This window comes from Notothenia rossii (genome assembly GCF_949606895.1).
Source record: "Notothenia rossii genome assembly, chromosome: 3".
Lineage (NCBI taxonomy): Eukaryota > Metazoa > Chordata > Actinopteri > Perciformes > Nototheniidae > Notothenia > Notothenia rossii.
The window spans coordinates 21,316,262-21,334,960 of NC_136901.1; the positions used below are offsets into that span (position 1 = coordinate 21,316,262).

Genomic DNA, 18,699 nt, shown 5'->3' on the forward strand with positions numbered 1-18,699 from the left:
CCTGACTCATAAAACTAAAGTTGGGAGGGGTTGATTCAATAAGAACAGCTGCACTGTTATTTTTGTTCAATCCAAGTTTCCGTTAAAAACATAAAATCGAGATTGTGCTCAGTGATAAAATCATTGATTAAAAATGTTTTTCCTGCCAAAGACCTGACATTTAATAAAGCTAGTTTACGTTCGTTAAATACACTATCAGTAAGATTTGTTGTGACAAGCTATGGCTGACATGGAATCACTTCTAAATTTGATAAACTCACACAAACATTTGAGCACTTCCTGTTTCTAAGCTGATTCACCGCTCTTAATCTATTACCTATCAACACAGATATCGGCAAAGCTACAGGCAGGCAGGGCCCCGGCATGTCCTGGAAAGAGTTGAGAGTGCCATACGCCCTTGAGCCTGGACCCAGAACATATCAGTTAGAGTTTGTTGCGTTTTGTACACACACATCCTTATCAGGCTTCGGAGACCGCAGATGCTTTCTTGGAGGGGGGAGAGGTGGTTGACGTAGGCAGGGTGATGAAGACGGGGGAGATGTTGCACGTCTCTGCTTCGATGATTTTGGTGGGCGTCGTTGAAGGGCGGGGGTAAAGGTCATGCTGCCAGGGGTGGGAGGTGGTTGACGTAGGCACGGTGATGAAGACGGGCGAGATGGTGCACGTCTCTGCTTCGGTGATTTTGATGGCCGTCGTAGAGGAGCGGTGGTAAAGGACATGCTGCCAACCCTGCTTATCGCCTTAGTTTGGTCTTTGAACTCCAGGAAGGAATTGGTGCTAACCCTCTGTATCTCCTTCATGTGTTTAGCGCTCTCCAGGATCGTGGGCGAGGGTGAAAGGGTGAACGGAGAGTAGAGAGAGCTGTGGGGTGAAGGAAGAGTATCCTCAGAGGTGATTGGGGGGGTGAAGGGTGGTGGAGACTCCTCCATTTGTCTCCCATAATCAAGGCATTCCTCAGGCGGGTGCAGTGATACATTTTCAAGGTTTTCTGAGTGATGTGTTGTATCTTTCTCTTGTTTTGATTCCTCTTGTTGCTTGTCCTTGGCAGAGGGAACAGATTGATGACGCAGGCAGTTGAATATGTTAGAGATAAACTATTTCACTCCTGACTTGTTCAGGCAAACTCCATTTGCCTTAACCCTTCTCTTGAGTTAGGTCATACCCCCCTTCCCATACTATTGTTGGTCAAAATTGACCGGTTTGTTTTGCACACTGATATCTCTTGAACCCCTTATCCAATTTTGATGGTTGACATCTCATTTGAACAGTCAAAGCAAATAGAATCAAGGGGTGACAGACAGAATGACACCAGGGGTGAATGTCATGTTATATTTTAGCAGTAAGTTCAAAGATAGTGCTTACTGTACATTAGTGTATATTATAAAAATGCTTGCCATGTAGGCTGTGTTTACTGGAGATGGAAATGCTTCAGTTGTTGTTGTAACTGAGATTCTTCCCGTTCCAATTATGTATTGATTTGATAAAAAAGCAAGTCAGTGTTTCATTGTGTATGTTCAACTAAAGTAGATGGTCCGGACCCCCCAGTGGGTCCATCAAGTTCAGCATTCACTGCATTCACTGTGATGAATATAAAATAAGACACTGAGACTGTTTTCCTCAATGAACATTTAGAGAACAAATAAATATTCAGGGTTCTTCTCACTCAGGGGCCTCTCCCTCTGGAGCCTCTCCCTCAGGGGGCTCTTCCTGGTCTGTTGACTGTTGGTCAGGCTCATAGTCTGGATCGCTGTTGTCTTCCATTTCTGAGACATCGTCCTCTATTTGTAGTTCAATCTCCTCTTCATCTGGTTCAAAACATTTTTCCAGAGCCTCTAATCGGTCGCCTACTAATTGTGCCAATGAGTCAAATGTGAGCAAGGCACAAATATAACTTATATGATAGACAGTAATGGAGGGGCATTTACTATGAGAAAGTGAGAGGTTTTTCTTTCTTGAGGAGCACAGAGCTCGCACCTGTGATATTGTATCATACAGCGCGAGAAAGTGAGAGGTTCCCGTAGCTTAGAGTACTTTGTTTTGTCTGCAAGGTGTGGGGGGACATGAGCACAAGTGTGTATGTGTGTGTGTGTGTGTGTGTGTGTGTGTGTGTGTGTGTGTGTGTGTGTGTGTGTGTGTGTGTGTGTGTGTGTGTGTGTGTGTGTGTGTGTGTGTGTGTTAGAGATGTTAAGATTCACCGATTCGCATCGGTGCACCGGCATAAACGTTCAAGATGCGAGTGCACCGGTTGAAAGAGTGCACATCGGCTACAGTTTGGGTTGAACTCGCGATGCATCGATTGCGTAGCGTCTTTGCATCGGTAAAAAACCGATTCATTCATATAAAATCCCCTTATCTTGTCAACGTTCAGCAGAGACGATCTTTGATATTTGCTTCGCCACTACGGAGAACGAGAGTCTCAGTTATCAACACACACGGAAGTTGAGGAGAAAGAGAAACACAGCGCAGCGAAAAATACCTACAAATCAAACGTTTGGCAACACTTCGGATTGTTCAAGAAAGACGGTGTAATAGTCATTTATGCTATATAGTTGACCGCAGGTCATGGAGAGTAATAAGGTATCCGTAGACCTTTGTATGAGGTATCTTTATTACTTAACAGGTCTACAGCCATGATACATAGATCCGTCCTAGATGCGGACTTGCATACACACAGTATCACTCCGCAGCCGCACCCCATCAGTAACGTCCTGATGGTATATGTGCGCGGCACTATTACTACAGACGGTCAACTTGAAAAATCACTCGCAAATTGTTAACGATGCCGAGCCGCTTTAAAGTACACAAGTAGTACGAGGAACTTAGCGACGCACATAAAGAGGCGACATGGGGTCTGCGGCTGAAAAGAGAAACCTGAAAGTGAGACATATGAGTTAAATCACTCAGTGAGGTGTTCTGTCAGAGAGAGGTGTTTAGCCTACAGCAGCCTGTGACGGCCAATAATAATTTAAATGTCTTCCTTACTGTAAGCAGTTATGAAATACCTGTTTGTGAAAGGTTATTTGTTTTCTTTATTGTTCAGATAGAAACCAATGCTTTCTGCTCACTGGTGTGTTAGCCTCTGAGTGTTAAGCACATCAGGCTGGCAGCTGTATGGGCATTGCTCTATGGTAGCTGTTATTTGCACATTGTTAATCATGAGCAATGCATCCTTACATTGTTTAACTGTGAGGTGTTATACAATTGTACTCTGGAGAGCTTTTAAAGGTAAAAAAATAAACGGCATGATGGGATGTGCAGTACCAAATATGTAAAGCACTTTTTTGTTAATGTATGATTTGCTGCATATAAGGAATAAAACAAAAATCCTCTGTCGTACCATATTGAAGTATCATTATTTTTGCATCGTGTTGAATCGCATCGTATCGCCCCGAATCGCATGTTGAATCAAATCGTATCGAACTGTATCGCAACAGGGGTGAATCGTATCGCATCGCATCGCCTGGTGTTTCAAAGGTATCGTTAATGTATCGTATCGTGGTAACGTATCGAGATGCGCATCGCATCGGCCTCAGTGATGGAGATGCACATCCCTAGTGTGTGTGTGTGTGTGTGTGTGTGTGTGTGTGTGTGTGTGTGTGTGTGTGTGTGTGTGTGTGTGTGTGTGTGTGTTAGGGGTTTCACAACTACCAATATTTACTAGTCGACACATTTTTCAAAATAGTAGTCGACTAGTCGACTAGTCGTTACGTCATAATAAAGACACACAAAGAGAGGTGTACAACTGTATTTTATATTGGAACTCATACAGTAACATTAAACACTGCATTTTAATTTGTGTTACATGGCTGAGTAAATAACAAACAGTAACTGGACTCACCAAAATCGACAGCAAAAAACTCTTGTTTACATAAATGCCACGTAAATCCAGTGCGCAACACTTTATTCGCTGTCCTCCACGATAACGTCCACCTTTCCATATTTTTGGTTTGGTTTGAACACCAACGCATCGACATGTGAGGGAAGGAGGCTTGACCGCTTTCGGGTGACAGTGTTGCCTGCCAGGGAAAAAACCCTCTCACTTGGGGTGCTTGTGGCTGGAATAGCCAGGTAGCTCCTCGAAAGCGGGGGAAGCGGTGCACGTTTTCTGCCCACCACTCCAGTGGATTATCCATTGTGGGGATATGCGGTGTCCGCTGGCAGTAATCCCGTAGCTCATCATCCGCATCACTGTTGACCCGTGTTTTCTTGCTGTTCGTTGGCCTCTGTTCAGTGCTGACGCCGGTCCGTTGCTCACTGGTGCTAGCATTACTGCTAGTGCTAGCTGTCGGCAGCGGGTGTCTCATCTTCAGATGGTTGCGCATAGCAGATGCATTTGTATTGTACTTCAGTACAGCTGTACACAACTGACACTTCACTGTGGAGTTGGTTACATCTTCGTTGAAGTACTGCCATACATAAGAATGTCGGACGTGTTTTGGAGCATTTTGCAGCACCTCGTTTACCTCAATTTTTTTTACACGACGTGTGTGTGTGTGTGTGTGTGTGTGTGTGTGTGTGTGGGTGTGTCAATTCTGACCGAAAACATCATGGGTGTTTCACTGTTAAATAAATCACTAAAAAATCAATGCAAGTGGTGATCATCAATTGTATATGTTCGGAGGCCTAGTGTGGAGGATAACATAAGGTCTTGAGGCAATTGGATGAAAAACACAATGTTTATGATAAAAAACAAAACAAAGTCACACTTCTCAGCCAAATCAGAGACCATATTCTTGGGAAAATAGCCTACTTTGGTGTTTGGTACACAGACTTTTTATATCTCTTACAGCAGAGTCACCCACAATCAGAGTTTCAGGCCCAGTCGTTAGCTTTCCCTCTAGCCTTTTACTTTTGGAGTAGCTATTGGTCCTTACCCTGCTGTGTGAAGAGGACAGGTTATCCAGGTCATTAGAAAGAGATCTCCGGTTTTCGGTCAGCGGAGCGTATCTGTTCTGGATTGGCACACTCGGTGGTTTAGGAGGATTGTTTGTAGTTCTCCCTTTAACAGCTGTTCACAGCTGTTTCCTAGTATGAATAGGGGTTTAAGAGGCGCTCTTCCTGGGTGATAACAATGCAGGCCAGCCGGTCGCATCACAGATTTCAGAGCGCTGGGCTCTGCCTGTTGTTCGTCCTCCCAAATCCCATGGAAATGATCACTCTTACTTAGACCTTGCACCCAGACATTTCCAGGGAGGACTACCACTTGTAGATTTATTACCCGGTACACAGCCCTCCTTTTCCTTGGAATCCTTGTAGCTGCTAACTAGCTGTGAGTTAGCATGCCTTGGTCCATTATTTTGCAACACTGGTAAAGTGGTTTCATTCCAACCTAGTCCATTCACTTCCACGTTAACTTCCAACCGTTGCATTTTTATTTCCAACACGGCCATCTTCTGTAGAAGTTTGTGGAAGTCATCACACACACACACACACACACACACACACACACACACACACACACACACACACACACACACACACACACACACACACACACACACACACACACACACACACACACACACACACACACACACACACACACACACACTGACACACACACACACACACACAAAGTGAAATCCCTTAGGCTATATGACCCGTAGGTAATTTTAATGTGTTTCCGAGCCGAGCTGGTCTCAACTTGTCTGTACCGTCAGCTTTTCTTTCCTTTCCCAGCTGGGAGCAAACACGGCAGCTGGAGATGGAGAGCCCCCACCTTCCCGACAGTTTACAATCAAAGATGCATTTGCCCGACAATGCAAACGTGTAGGTGTTCCTTGAAATACAGATTTGGATATGGCCTGTTGAGGCATCTGGGTCTTTGTATGGACAGTGGACTGTACACTTGACTGCTATTTTAAGGTTTAAGGTTTTTTTTGCTTGTGAGACAATGTGTGCTCATATTTATATTGATTAATTATATATATATATATGAGAGAGAGAGCTCTGTTTTCCAGCCGGAGTCTATTTCATTGATTGTTTTGGATGTGTGTGATTTTATAATTTTTTTATATATATTTTTTTTTAATTTATTATATATAATTTACATATTTGAAAATGATTTCACATTTCATTTGCAATGTTGGATGTTCAATAAAAAGTTCTGTTTGAAAGGATGTACTTGAATTATTATTATATATTATCAGTATGTCAGTGGTCTAAAATGGTCTTACAACGGTGCCGACAATATTATCATTTATCGCAATAATTTCCGGGAAAATGTATCGTCCAACAAAATTAATTATCGTGACAGGCCTAGTTGTCCCATCTAATTTGACATAAACCTGCTAGGCTACTTGAGACATTAAATTCACAAACATATTATTTAAATTCACAAAGTTCTGTATTAGTAGGTTCCGTACAATACACACTACACATCAGGAGAACACAATTGACCATTATTGATCACAAACTATGCAACACAATAATCTGCTTAAGGTATTACATGCAAACAGAAATGCCCACAGGAAAGAATCAGGTGTGTGTACCAACATACACACAGTGGGCATATTTCTCCTCTTTCTTGTGTCCCTGGACTTTGTGTTGGATATAAATGTTGGTACTTATGAGTGAGGGATTCAATGCTTCATTCTGACAACACTTGTCTTTCTTGCATTTTTTAGATTGGTGCTGTAGCCAAGACCTTAAAGTATGTCTATTCTGCTGCACAACAGTATAAGTTGGCCCTACCAGAGGCATTACACCACAAAAATATTAAGTTAAAGAGATAAAAGCCGTATTTTCAGCATCAATGTGGATCCTGAAAACAGGGCTGTTTGTGAGCAGAGCTATGTTTAATGGCTTCCCTGCATCCAGCAGATGTTTGAGGAAACACAGACGTGGCTCTGCACAGTGTCAGCTCAGAACAGGACAGCAGGAATAGATCTAACAAGAGAAGAGCAACCGAGGGCCCCTCTCCTCCACCTCAAATGATGGTAGGTTTTCTGAGAAATCTTGTACTTTACTTGAATATTTCCATCATAGATACTTTGTACTTCCACTCCCCTACAATTAAGAGGTAAATGGTGTACTTTTACTCCGCTACATGTATTTAATACCTTTAGTTACTTTACAGATGTGGATGAATGATTTAAAATCTAATCAAGTGTTGAATCAGACTTTAGTTCCACCCAGGGTCGGCGTCATGGGGGGTCATTCATGGGCCATGCCCCCCCAAATGAGTCACTATGCCCCCCCCAACGCAGGGTGGGCAAGCCTTGCCACTTTTTTAATCATATAAGTGAAAACGTTTCCACCAAGTTTTTTTTTGTGTGAAATACATCAGAAATAAAGAATACAAATATAAAACACAGCCTGAGGTGTGCTCACTGCTGCTCTCTGATTGGTGTGTTGCTTGACCAATGACCCCCGACCTTTGTTTTGTTATCATTACGTGGCTGTGTGTTTAGATGAAAGCCCAGTGGCGATCTGTTCATCTGTTAAACTGATTATACAGTAAAGCCATCTAAAATAATTAGGGCCGGGACTTTAAAGCGTTAATTAAGATTAATTAATTAAACAAAAATTAACGCATTTTAATCGCACTTATTTTTGCAGCGCGGAACGTTTCTCACTGGGTGAGTTTCAGGGATACCGATTATACTGGAGCACCAACTAACGTTCATGACTTCAGACAACAACAAACCACAGTGAACAATTGTCAAACATGAACGAAGAAGCTGATGAGACCGCTTTGGTTGGCCCAGTGGATGGGACATTTTGTTTTAAAAAACGGACGGATGGAAGCATCAATAAGAGCACGGTTGTTTGCAAATTATGCAAAAAGGAATTTGCATATCACCGCAGCACATCAAGCCTCAAGTATCACCTTAATGCAAAACATATAGCAGCGTGGAAGCTAGCGTGGACGTTAGCCCGAATCGGAGTACAAGGACCCACACCCAATTCGCGTTGATCAAACAGTGGCCTATGCAACAGAGAGATTTTATTTTTCATCAGGATATTGGAAGAATAGGAGGGATTGAGGTCAATCACTGGCACTTTTTTATTTTATTTTAAATGGTACACTTTATGTTGAACTATTTATTACGTTGTTGGTGCAACTGGCACTTTATGTTGAACTGTTTATTGTTTTGGCCAAGGTTATTGAGAGAGTTGGACTGAAATTGATTAGATTTTTTAAATCAACTGTTGGTAAATCAACAAAGTCTGTTATGGCCTCTGAAGCAACAGAGAGATGTTTTCTAATAGTCAGGGTTTCCAATGTTCTGAATGTACTTGAAAGTATTGTGTTTTACTTAAAAACAAAGTGTTATAGTTTACAGAAGGTCTACCTACCTATAGGCTACCTGAATCTCTGAAATATACTATATTCCTAAATATGCTATTGCTACACTTTATGGCAAAAATTGCACTTTTCTGTTGGTCTTGGTTAAGTACCACCTTGAAAAAAATAAACAATGTTTTGTTGCTTAAGCTTATGTATTCAGTCATTATTCAATGGTATACTAAAATCCATGTGAAAAAAATTGCTTCTCACTGTTCTCAGGTCAAATATTTATATGTGATTAAAAATGCGATTAATTTCGATTAATTCATTACAAAGCCTCTAATTAATTAGATACATTTTTTTAATCGATTCCCGGCCCTAAAAATAATATGATATACAGTAAAGTACAAGTACTTCTGGGTCTCTGTGTTTCATTCAAGTTCGTTTCTCTGTGTGTGTATGTGTGTGTGTGTGTGTGTGTGCGTGCGTGCGTGCGTGCGTGCGTGCGTGCGTGCGTGCGTGCGTGCGTGCGTGTGTGTGTGTGGAATGACTGAGCGCATTTTGTGAGTGGTAACGTCGAATGTTGTTGTTAGCATCTGGTTAGCTAGCTATGCTAACGGATATAAAGAGCTGTTTCTACACAAGGTAGAGGAGAGTCCTCTCCTGTCAACTGAGAGGATCGTATAACCTCAGCTCAGTGAGGTAAAGGACTCTCAGTGTTTAGATAGTTCACTTTAGTTATCTCAGTGGGTCTCAAAGGGTTTGGTCACCATTTATGTAAACAAGTATTTGCGAGGAACACCTTTATATGATCATTATAGTTATTAAAAAATAAGAGAATAAATGAAAAACGGGTATGAAATACTATAGGACAGTAACACAAGAATACAGTTTAAAAGGGGAGTGATTAGTAAAATATCCATTAAGAAAAAGTAGACATCTGCATATAGATCTGTTTCAGCTCTTCATTTTGCTCTCAAAGTGCACCAGATTGATGCTTTTAACTTCAATATTTTAAAAATTATCTTCCCGGGGGAGCATGCCCCCAGACCCTCCTAGAGGAGGTTAGGTCCACCTCCACCTAAAACATGTTCAAATGGATAGGATACTAAATACATTTGCACACTTTTTATATGGTGGCCTCTGTCCATATGTTTCTGTTTTGGTGGTCGTGCCACAACCGTGCATGTATGCACAAGTCATAGGTGCGCTGTAAAATAGCACTACACCCAGTGCTTGAATTGGGCCGGTACTCACCGGTACGCAGTACCGGCACTTCTGATTTTTACCCATGTGGTACCGGCACTTCTTACTGAGTACCGGCAAGGTGCCGGTACTCAGTAAAATGCCGGTACTCAGCCGCCGGCAATATACGTATATATTGTAAACGCAACGCAGCGCAAATGTGGGTCTGACTCTGCCTCACAGAGGGTGACTGGCTGTCTACATGACGTGGCCTGCCGACATTGCCACTTTCATACAGATCATACTAATGCCCTCGATTGGTCTCTGTGTGTCATTCAAGCTCGGGATGGTGTGTGTTGGTGTATGTGTGGCGCGAGCGAGCGAGAAAGCGCGCGCACCGGTTACGTGTATTGTTGTTAGCATCTGGTGCTAGCTAGCTGCGCTAACGGATATAAGGAGCTTTTTCAACAACAAGGTGGAGGGAGAGTCCTTTGCTGTCAGACTGAGAGGCTGATAGCTACAGCTCTGGTGAGGTAAATTACTCTCTGAGTCTTTAGATAGTTAACTTAGTTTAAGTTATCTCAGTGGGTCTCAAACGGTTCGGTCACCATTTATGTAAACACATATTTCCATTTGAGGGGGTAGTGATAAGTAAAATATGCATGAATAATACAAACAAAATGTTAACTAGGTGAAAAAAGGTAAGATAAACTTGTTGAGAGCTAAAACTAGTCTTTGCTGTTGCCTCAAAGAGGAGCAGGGGGGAGAGGAGGGAGACAGGAGAGGCCGATTCAGGAGCCCAGACATACTCACAACTATAAATGAACCAAAAACAAATAAATAAACAAGTTTCAATGTTTTTTCATATTGGATATTGTATGTTATTGGTTATGGCCATGTACTTATGATTTTATGATTATTTAAATGTATACATTTTTGTTTCATATGGGTGTAGTCTCTTTATTTCCCCCTCAAAATGCACCAGATTGACGCATTTAAGTCCAACATTTAAAAAAAAATCTTACCGGGGGAGCATGCCCCCGGACCCCCCTATAGGATTTGAGTCCCGGCTCCACTGTTCCCAAATAGATTTGCAATTTTTTTTAAATAGTAACCCAACTCCATATGTTTCTTTTTGGGTAGTAGATTTAAAATAGAGGGCTATCACTTTGTGCAGCAACGCTATTGACAAATAAATCCAGCAAAATGGCACAAAAAACTGGTAGTGGCCTCAGGGACGAGGAGTCATTTAACCAGCCAGTAGGAGTCAAGCTTTACTTTCTTTTATATCCATAAAGAAAAAGTAAATCTCTTTACAGTTGTTTCATTATGGATGTTGAGAGGTATCCATATATCTCTTCATTTTCTAATTTCAGATGCACCCTGAGTCATTTTGTTTAAGTACAGTGAGCCTTTCTAAAATATACAGTAAAGAGACAAACCCACCAGCATTATAGGATATACTATGACTTTGTGCAAAATACTTGTTGCTGATTTAGAGTACTGGCACCTTTTTTATTCCAATTCAAGCACTGACTACACCTCTGCAATGTGTGTGAAAGACAATAGACTTTACAGCATGTTTTTTTTAATTGAAGTTGCGTTGGTGTTTGTGTGTTGGTTGTTGCCCCCCTTGGTAAATGATTGCCCCCCCCCATTCGATTTGTTCTAGAGCCGACCCTGGTTCCATCTGGAGTAAATTCACAAGCTACCCTGCAGTATACAAAGTCATTCAAACTAGCTGCACCTTTACCAGCTTTGAGAACACTTTCATGATCAATCATTATAAAACATATCATATGTATTATTGTGAAATGGACTGTATTCTGACGATAATCTAAATAAGTATATTTTGATGCCAATACTTTAGTACTTTTACTTTAGTAACATTTTGATTGCAGTACTTTTACTTGTAACAGAGTATTCCTACACTCTGGTACTTCTACTTTTACTTAAGTATAAGATCTGACTACTTCGACTTTTACTTAAGTACAAGATCTGAGTACTTCTTCCAACTCAGGTGAAACCTCACATTAGTCAAACAGTACTGTAGGTGGTAAATCACTGTTATACATGAACTCTATCTGAAAATGCTTTAGGTGTTTACTTCTTTCTATCAATCAACAGAGTTTTCTTTTTGAGTGATGCCACAATTGATTGCCTCTTCACCCGCACAGAAGATAAACAATGCATGATAGCACCCCCGCTGAAATGTAATCAACCAATTGCATGGCCTCTTAGATTCTTGATGAGTGTTACTCATGAGATTTGGATTTGTTTTTCATGGGAAGGGTCTTTCCATCTTTACTTCATCGTCCTTGTTTATATTGCATATTTGACATTGTCTCAGGACTGTTATGTGTTAAGATAAATCTTTCTTACAATTCTTTCTTACGTACATGAAAATGTCAGAAGTCAGTGTAAGATGAGCAGTAGTTGCTAAGAGAGCTGACACTACTGATTTGTCATCAGACTGATCCAAAAACCTCTGCTGCAAGTATTATCTTGCATTGTGACATTTTTCAAACTTCTAGGAACCAAAGGGAAAGTTCCGACTGTGTGAGGAGAACATGCGGCCTGCTTACAAGCACATTGTTTAAGAAACATTGCCAACGTCTTGCAATGAAAAAACAATACATTCTTTGCCACAACTGGAAAGAAAGTTTGCGTCTCCTTGAAAACTTTAAATGGCAACGATGTGAGATCCCAGCTGCACTTTTCATTAGTTTGAAATCAGGTTAAAGGTTCAGAGTTTTCCACAAATTATACATATTTGAGTTTGTGCCAAAGATATGTGGAGCAACATTGCTGTCCTTTCATATAGTTTGTGTTAGGAGTTTGGCTTCATTCCTGGCAATGTATTCAGTTCCCTATTTATAGATCTCGCTTGAAAGATGCATGTCCTGATCTTAATTGCTGTCCAGATTTATTGTAGTTCCCATAGTGATTATGACCCCCATAACATCCACTTAAGGTAATTCATGGATTTCTTGTCCATGCTGGCCGGAGAGTTAAAATAACAAAGTTTTGACACATGATGGAAAGTTTGTCACAGAAAACTGAGCTGAAATAGATGCTGATATATTTGAGTCCTTACCAGACTCTGATGCAGTGATTACTTATGGCTTATGGAGGATAGCAGAGCCGCTGTGGCACATCACAATGAATTATCTGCACACAAAAAGCACCAAAACACATGTGTTCGTGTTTCTGAAAAAGGTATGCACTTTGGGGTTTCATCATTTAATATGAGAATGAATAAATAAACATTTGCTTTATTATAATGAAGAAAATCACTGATAATTTCTTTTTTTTTTTTAACTATTTGTTTTCTACCTATTATTTTTCTTTCTAGCTGGCATGTCCAGGTGTTTGGTTAGGTGAGTGTTTTTGTGTGTGAATGTAAGTGGAAAAAAGTCACCCTGTGGAAACAGCACGGGAAAACAAATTGTGTTGAGTGGAAACACACTCATTAAAGGTGTGTGTGTGTGTGTGTGTGTGTGTGTGTGTGTGTGTGTGTGTGTGTGTGTGTGTGTGTGTGTGTGTGTGTGTGTGTGTGTGTGTGTGTGTGTGTGTATGCGTGCGTGCGCGTGTGATGCCCCAGGGCTGTGCTCAGATGGTGTTTGGTTAGCAACCTGTACACACAGTACATACTGCCCCATCATGCATTGGTGTCCATAACCTGCCTGATCAGTGTGCTCATCCCCATGCTTCCTGCTCAATAATTACAGTGCATAAGTCATGGTGAATTGCAGGTTTGAAGTCAGAAAGGAATCACTTCACTTGCATCATAGTTTTAAAAGACCTGTAATTGAAGTTGTTATTGATAACATAGACTTTTAAAGCCAAGGTATATTCCAGGATTTAAAATGTTTTTAACATTAGCATATGAAAAAAACCCTGACTCAACCATATCACCAGGATTGTCTTCAACGGCCTTCATATAATAAGAAATGTGCTCTACAGGAGGTTTAACGCACAGCATTCTGCAGCAGACTGTGTTTGCATTAAAAAATGGCTGCCTCACAAACAGCTATAATGTCATTGTTTAACTTTAAGCTTTGAAAGGTCAGCAGTGATAAAAGTCAAATTTAAAATGATCTTTACTTTGAGCGCACCACTTATCAAAGGAGCCAGCTTCAGGGGACCACCATATGCTCTTACCATAGAAAAACAAGGGTAGTTTTATCGCAGATAATGGGTGTGATGCTTTAACAACCCCTTGTCATCACAATAATTGAATTTACTTTAGTTGGTGTCTTTAGTTGATCAATGTATCTCCACTCAATAATTACCTTCAATACACGCATACTCAGATTTAGAGACAAAGCTCACCTGAGCTTTTTGTATTAATGTGACAATTCAGGGCCACTTTTTTACAAAAAAACTGCTGCATGTATTATTATTGCGCTGATTAATATCTAATATTTTTATATTGTTCTTATCATCCGCGCTTCCAGCTGTGGCAGGTTGTAGATTAATTAATTCACAGATGTTTACTGTTCTGGCTGGAACTAACTCTCCATTGACTCTTGGTTTAATAGATCCAGTCAATTAAATGTGACATTGTGGTTGTTCACCTGTGCACAGGTTTTAAATTACCCTTAGGGCAGTCTATTCTTAAACTATCTACTATTCCTGTTTAGCCCAATGAACAAGATTTAAAAAATATTGCTTACCATCGATATGCACACTTAAATACTACTGCTAGTTACAACTACTTCATATGAAAATCAGGAAGAAGTCGACAATGGTGAATAAATAATGGTTGGCCTAGTCTAATGCACAAACTCAAAGAGTGGAATTAGTGTTAAAGGTTGAGTACTATGGGATTAGTTTTGTATCATAAAGATAAAGCAACATTTTCTCAGAATAAAGCAAAACTATGAGTCAAGCAAAATAAAATAAATTGCAAAAATAAAACTATAAATTGCAAACAAATCATTTGTGTAATCATAAACTATAAGTATTTTTTCTTTGTTTTAACATATCTTTTTGTTTGCAGTTCTTGTTTCTTCTTTCTCAATGATCAGACTTTTGCTCTCGCTGCAGCTCTTCTCCTTTGCGCTCCCTCATTTTTTGTTTTCAATTTTGACCCAAACGTCCCAGGTAGGCGGGACTTTCAGGGGTGTTTCCTGGCCTAGGGGGGTTTTCATGAACATATCGGACTTCTCTTATGGATTGCTGTGCATTATACTTGTGTTGTGTAGTTTATACTTTATTCCTACTTTAAATATGTTAATACCTGAACACACTGCTGCTGTTGAATAATTTCCCAATTTGGGATTGATAAAGTGTCTGTCTGTCTATTTATTTTATAGATTAAAAAAACACATCCATGTATTTTCAAGCTAAAGGTGATACACAATATAAACTGTATACTATTATTTTTTCAAAGACATGTTACATTTCAAAAGTATATATTGCTATGTTTAGGACAAACAATTAAAGACTGCTTTAATTTAACAAATTCTACAATATAAAAGTGGCAGATTTGCTTTATTAAACAGACTAGACCTAGGCTGTTTAACACAATTAGGACCATGCTCACATCTTACTATGTTGGTCTGAAGAGCTGAAGCATTCATACACAATGGATAAAAACTGTGTTGTCTCATTCTATATCCTGTGAGAAAATGATATACTGTACATTTAACATTAAAAACTCAACATACTATTCCTAGCCCGAGGAAGATATGAATAATCAACAGATTTGAATGGAATCTCTAACATTTGCATGTAGAATAAAGACAAAAGAGTGATTATACAAATTACATTTATTGAAATTTGAACCAGAAGATTAAGTCTCAAAGAACGTTTTAAATAAAAGGACATAAAACAAAAAGGTGGATAATAATAACATCTATTAAATGTATATGTAAACTTTAGACATTTGGTCAAATGACATGACACTGAGCCAGTGATAACAGCAACGCCCAGCGTGGATGAAGCTGGTGCAGGTCTTTCTTCATGCCCCCCCCCTCCGTGGATCTGATGATGTCCCCTCAGAGGAAGTGGGAAAACGGGATAAGACTCTGGACACCACGCTGTCTCAATGATCCACACTGTTAATATGAGTGGAAAATAAATGTTTTTTAAATAAAACACAGCTCAAGGGCAGTAGGTTTTCCTACAAAGTTAACTCAGCCTACATTGATTTTCATATCAAATTAGCGTGTTAATAAAATAAGCTATTATGGCTTATACTTGCATATCTAAACAGAATCATGAAAGCCTGTTGGTAGTCAGGCACACGAGTCCGTTTGAGTGTGTGCACCGGTGTCTCTGAACACTCAATCACTGCTCGCTTTGTAGCTAACTGTCCCTGCTGTTAGGCTACTTAGCGTGCATTGTTATGGATCTAAAGTTAGCAAAAGCTAACTCTCATAGCACAGCTTTTCTTTACTTCTCAATTAAAACAATAAAGAAACAGACCGTATAGTACAGCACAAACAACACAAATGATCAATACTTACATATATTTTCACTTGTAGTATTATAATAATTGAAATGCTGGTTCTTCTGCGGGTGTTCTATCCACGCTCAGCTACCGCACCACAGCTGCCTGCACTGTACAATCGCTGGAGGACTGGGCTGTCACTCAAAAACTGAGTAGCCAATGGGGACGCACCCCTGAAAGTCCCGCCCACCTGGGAGGTTTGTGTCAGAATCTCAAACAAAAAGTGAAAGAGCGCAAAAGAGAGAGCTGCAGCGAGAGCAAAAGTCTGATCATTGAGAAAGAAGCGAAGAGAACTGCAAACAAAAAGCTATGTTAAAACAAAGAAAAAAGACTTATAGTTTACATGATTACACAAATGATTTGTTTGCAACTTATAGTTTTATTTTTGAAATGTATTATATTTTGCTTGACTCAGTTTTTTTTTCTTTTAAACTCATAGTTTTGCTTTATTCTGATAAAGTGTTGCTTTATCTTTATGATACAAAACTAATCCCATAGAGTACCACCTTATGTACATCTCTTCCTAATGGAAGTGTGTATGCCAAGGGAAGCTCTAAAATAAGCTTTCTAACCTGCCGATGGTATTTATGAACTTTATCTTCTAACAAATGCTGAAACAAGCAGATAATCAGCCGCCTTACTCTGAGAAACTGAACTTCAGTCTGTAAAGCAGGAAGCATGAACACACCTCTCACAGAGCCACTGATTACTAATTAGGTGTCACACTAATAACAGTCTGCTGATACCCTGGTTGTTTGTATGGAGTCTGATGTGTACAAAAATTATAGACTGTAAATAAGCAACTGCAATTAGTGCTGAACTCACTGTGGCCAGTTTCTGGGGCCTTCTATTAAATATGAACCATAGCTACACCCATGCTCAGTGCAAACTGGATCAGCCCCGCTGCTCGGCCTGCTGATGAAGAGCCAACAGTAGGTGTTAGGTAACCTATTGGGGGGGAGCAGGTCCTGGGTATCCATCATCATCCTCATCCTCATCACCTGTGGCGGAGGTCTGCTCTGATGCTGGCTCAGCTGGTGGCACTGTATCCTTGTTAGAGTAGAAGCATTGCCACATATGAGAGGGAGTTTTTGTTCCATTATTCTGTTTTAAAATGGACATTTTGAGAGGTGGGTACCCAAACACTATGCAGGGTAATATGTAACTATTTTGGCAATTTGGGTACAGGTTTACATTGACATCTATGGGGCTAAAAGTAGCAATGGGTGACAATCACAACTAACTTTCTTTCACAGCCAATATCAATGTTTGCAAAGTCTACTTTCTACAGTATCTAGTGCAGGGTTCTTGTGCCAGACACTGTGTGTTAATGATTGGCCTGTTGGTCTGAGAAACTCCAGAAACTATCACTTTAAGCTCTGCCTTCAAATACACACCAGCAACTGGATCTCCAATATCTAACCACAAAGCAAGGAATCCCTGTCTGTCTGTCGGTCGGTTTTTCTTTTTTCGCAAATCTCGAGAACGGCATATCTGATCACACTTAGCAGGTGTATTGCTGGGGACCCAAAAATGTGCAGGGTCCAAGATATATCCATCTGGACTTGTTACTATTAATAAACTTTGAAAAAAGAAGGGAACTACAATCTGTGCATCAGAAGGGAAGGGCTTCAGAGCTCTGCTCCCCATTTTGCTGCTGTAACGGAGCGGCCACACAGCAGCGTGCGTTGGTTGACGCTTGGCGGTGGGCGTGTCTGAAGCTTGGGGAGTCAACGCGAGCAACGCGACCAACAACCAATCACATGAATCTCCCGCCCCCGACATACAAAGCAAAAAACATTCCATGCTAGCTATATATACTGTCTATGCCTGCTAGCTGTCCATTCAATGTTAAAACGAGGAACACTGGATATAAACTCCCCAAACAGGCGAAAACCTACCAGTTTCACCCACTATCTCTGCCACCTCCCTCCATGCCTGGCTCCTCCGGTTTGTATCACGGTAGATGAACAGAGACTGATCATACAGCACCGGGTGATTCACGACAGCAATGATTATTTTCTCCTCCATTTTATGGAACATGTAGAAATGACCTGCGGTATGGCTCTCGCAGCATACACGCGGTTTGATTGGCTAGCAGTTGTACTGGCAGATTTTCATAAACGGGATTTGATTGGCTGACGCTTCCGTCGAAGCTTCAAAAGTTGAACATGGTTGTTCATGGTTGACGCGAGCAACGCGTAGCTACGTTCCCCACAATGCAGTTCGGCGAAGCGTGACGTCACCCCATTCAAAGTGAATGGGCAGAAGCGTTGAAGCTTCAACGCACGCCGCTGTGTGGACGGGCCGTAAAGGCTAAGATGCTGCTGGGTTTACTCAAGCCCCCAGGAAGTGCGCCGGACTCTGAGGGAAATATTCGTTGTGGCCAAACGGCGTTACTACACTTCCGTTAGGTTGCTGGGCCCGGAAAGACTTTTTCCCATTGACTTAAATTGGGAAAGAGTGGTCTGTAAATCGTTGGATACTTTTTTTGAAACTAAATAAACCACCCAGTATGAACGTTTGTATAGCCCTTAAAAACATTCGGTCCTCAAGTTGTAAAATGTGCTAATAACGTTATTCTGAGAGTTATTTCCCTCTGCATTATGAACGCGCATCTAACCCACGGGACCGCGCCGCCCGGCACGTTGGCTTGACATGGCTCACTGCACTAATATTTTATAAAAGTTGCATATAAGGTATAACAGTGTTCACTTCAAGACTGCCTTTCTTATCACTCCTATGACACTATTTATGTGGTTGGATTTTAACTTTTTTTAAAGAACGTTATTCCCTGCATTGGTACTGATTGGTGTCATTG

At 40.7% G+C, this 18,699-nt stretch overlaps 1 protein-coding gene and 1 long non-coding RNA gene across 2 annotated transcripts in view; both read right to left on the reverse strand.

Annotated features, from left to right (window-relative positions):
- pde5ab (phosphodiesterase 5A, cGMP-specific, b) overlaps positions 1–18,699 on the reverse strand; it is an 89,130-nt gene that overhangs the window by 66,998 nt on the left and 3,433 nt on the right. The window lies entirely within an intron of this gene.
- On the reverse strand, positions 15,178–17,295 carry LOC307033859. The gene is made up of 2 exons (XR_013806681.1): positions 15,895–17,295; positions 15,178–15,483 (listed from the first exon to the last, which is right to left on the reverse strand). It is a non-coding gene; the product is annotated as an uncharacterized lncRNA (long non-coding RNA).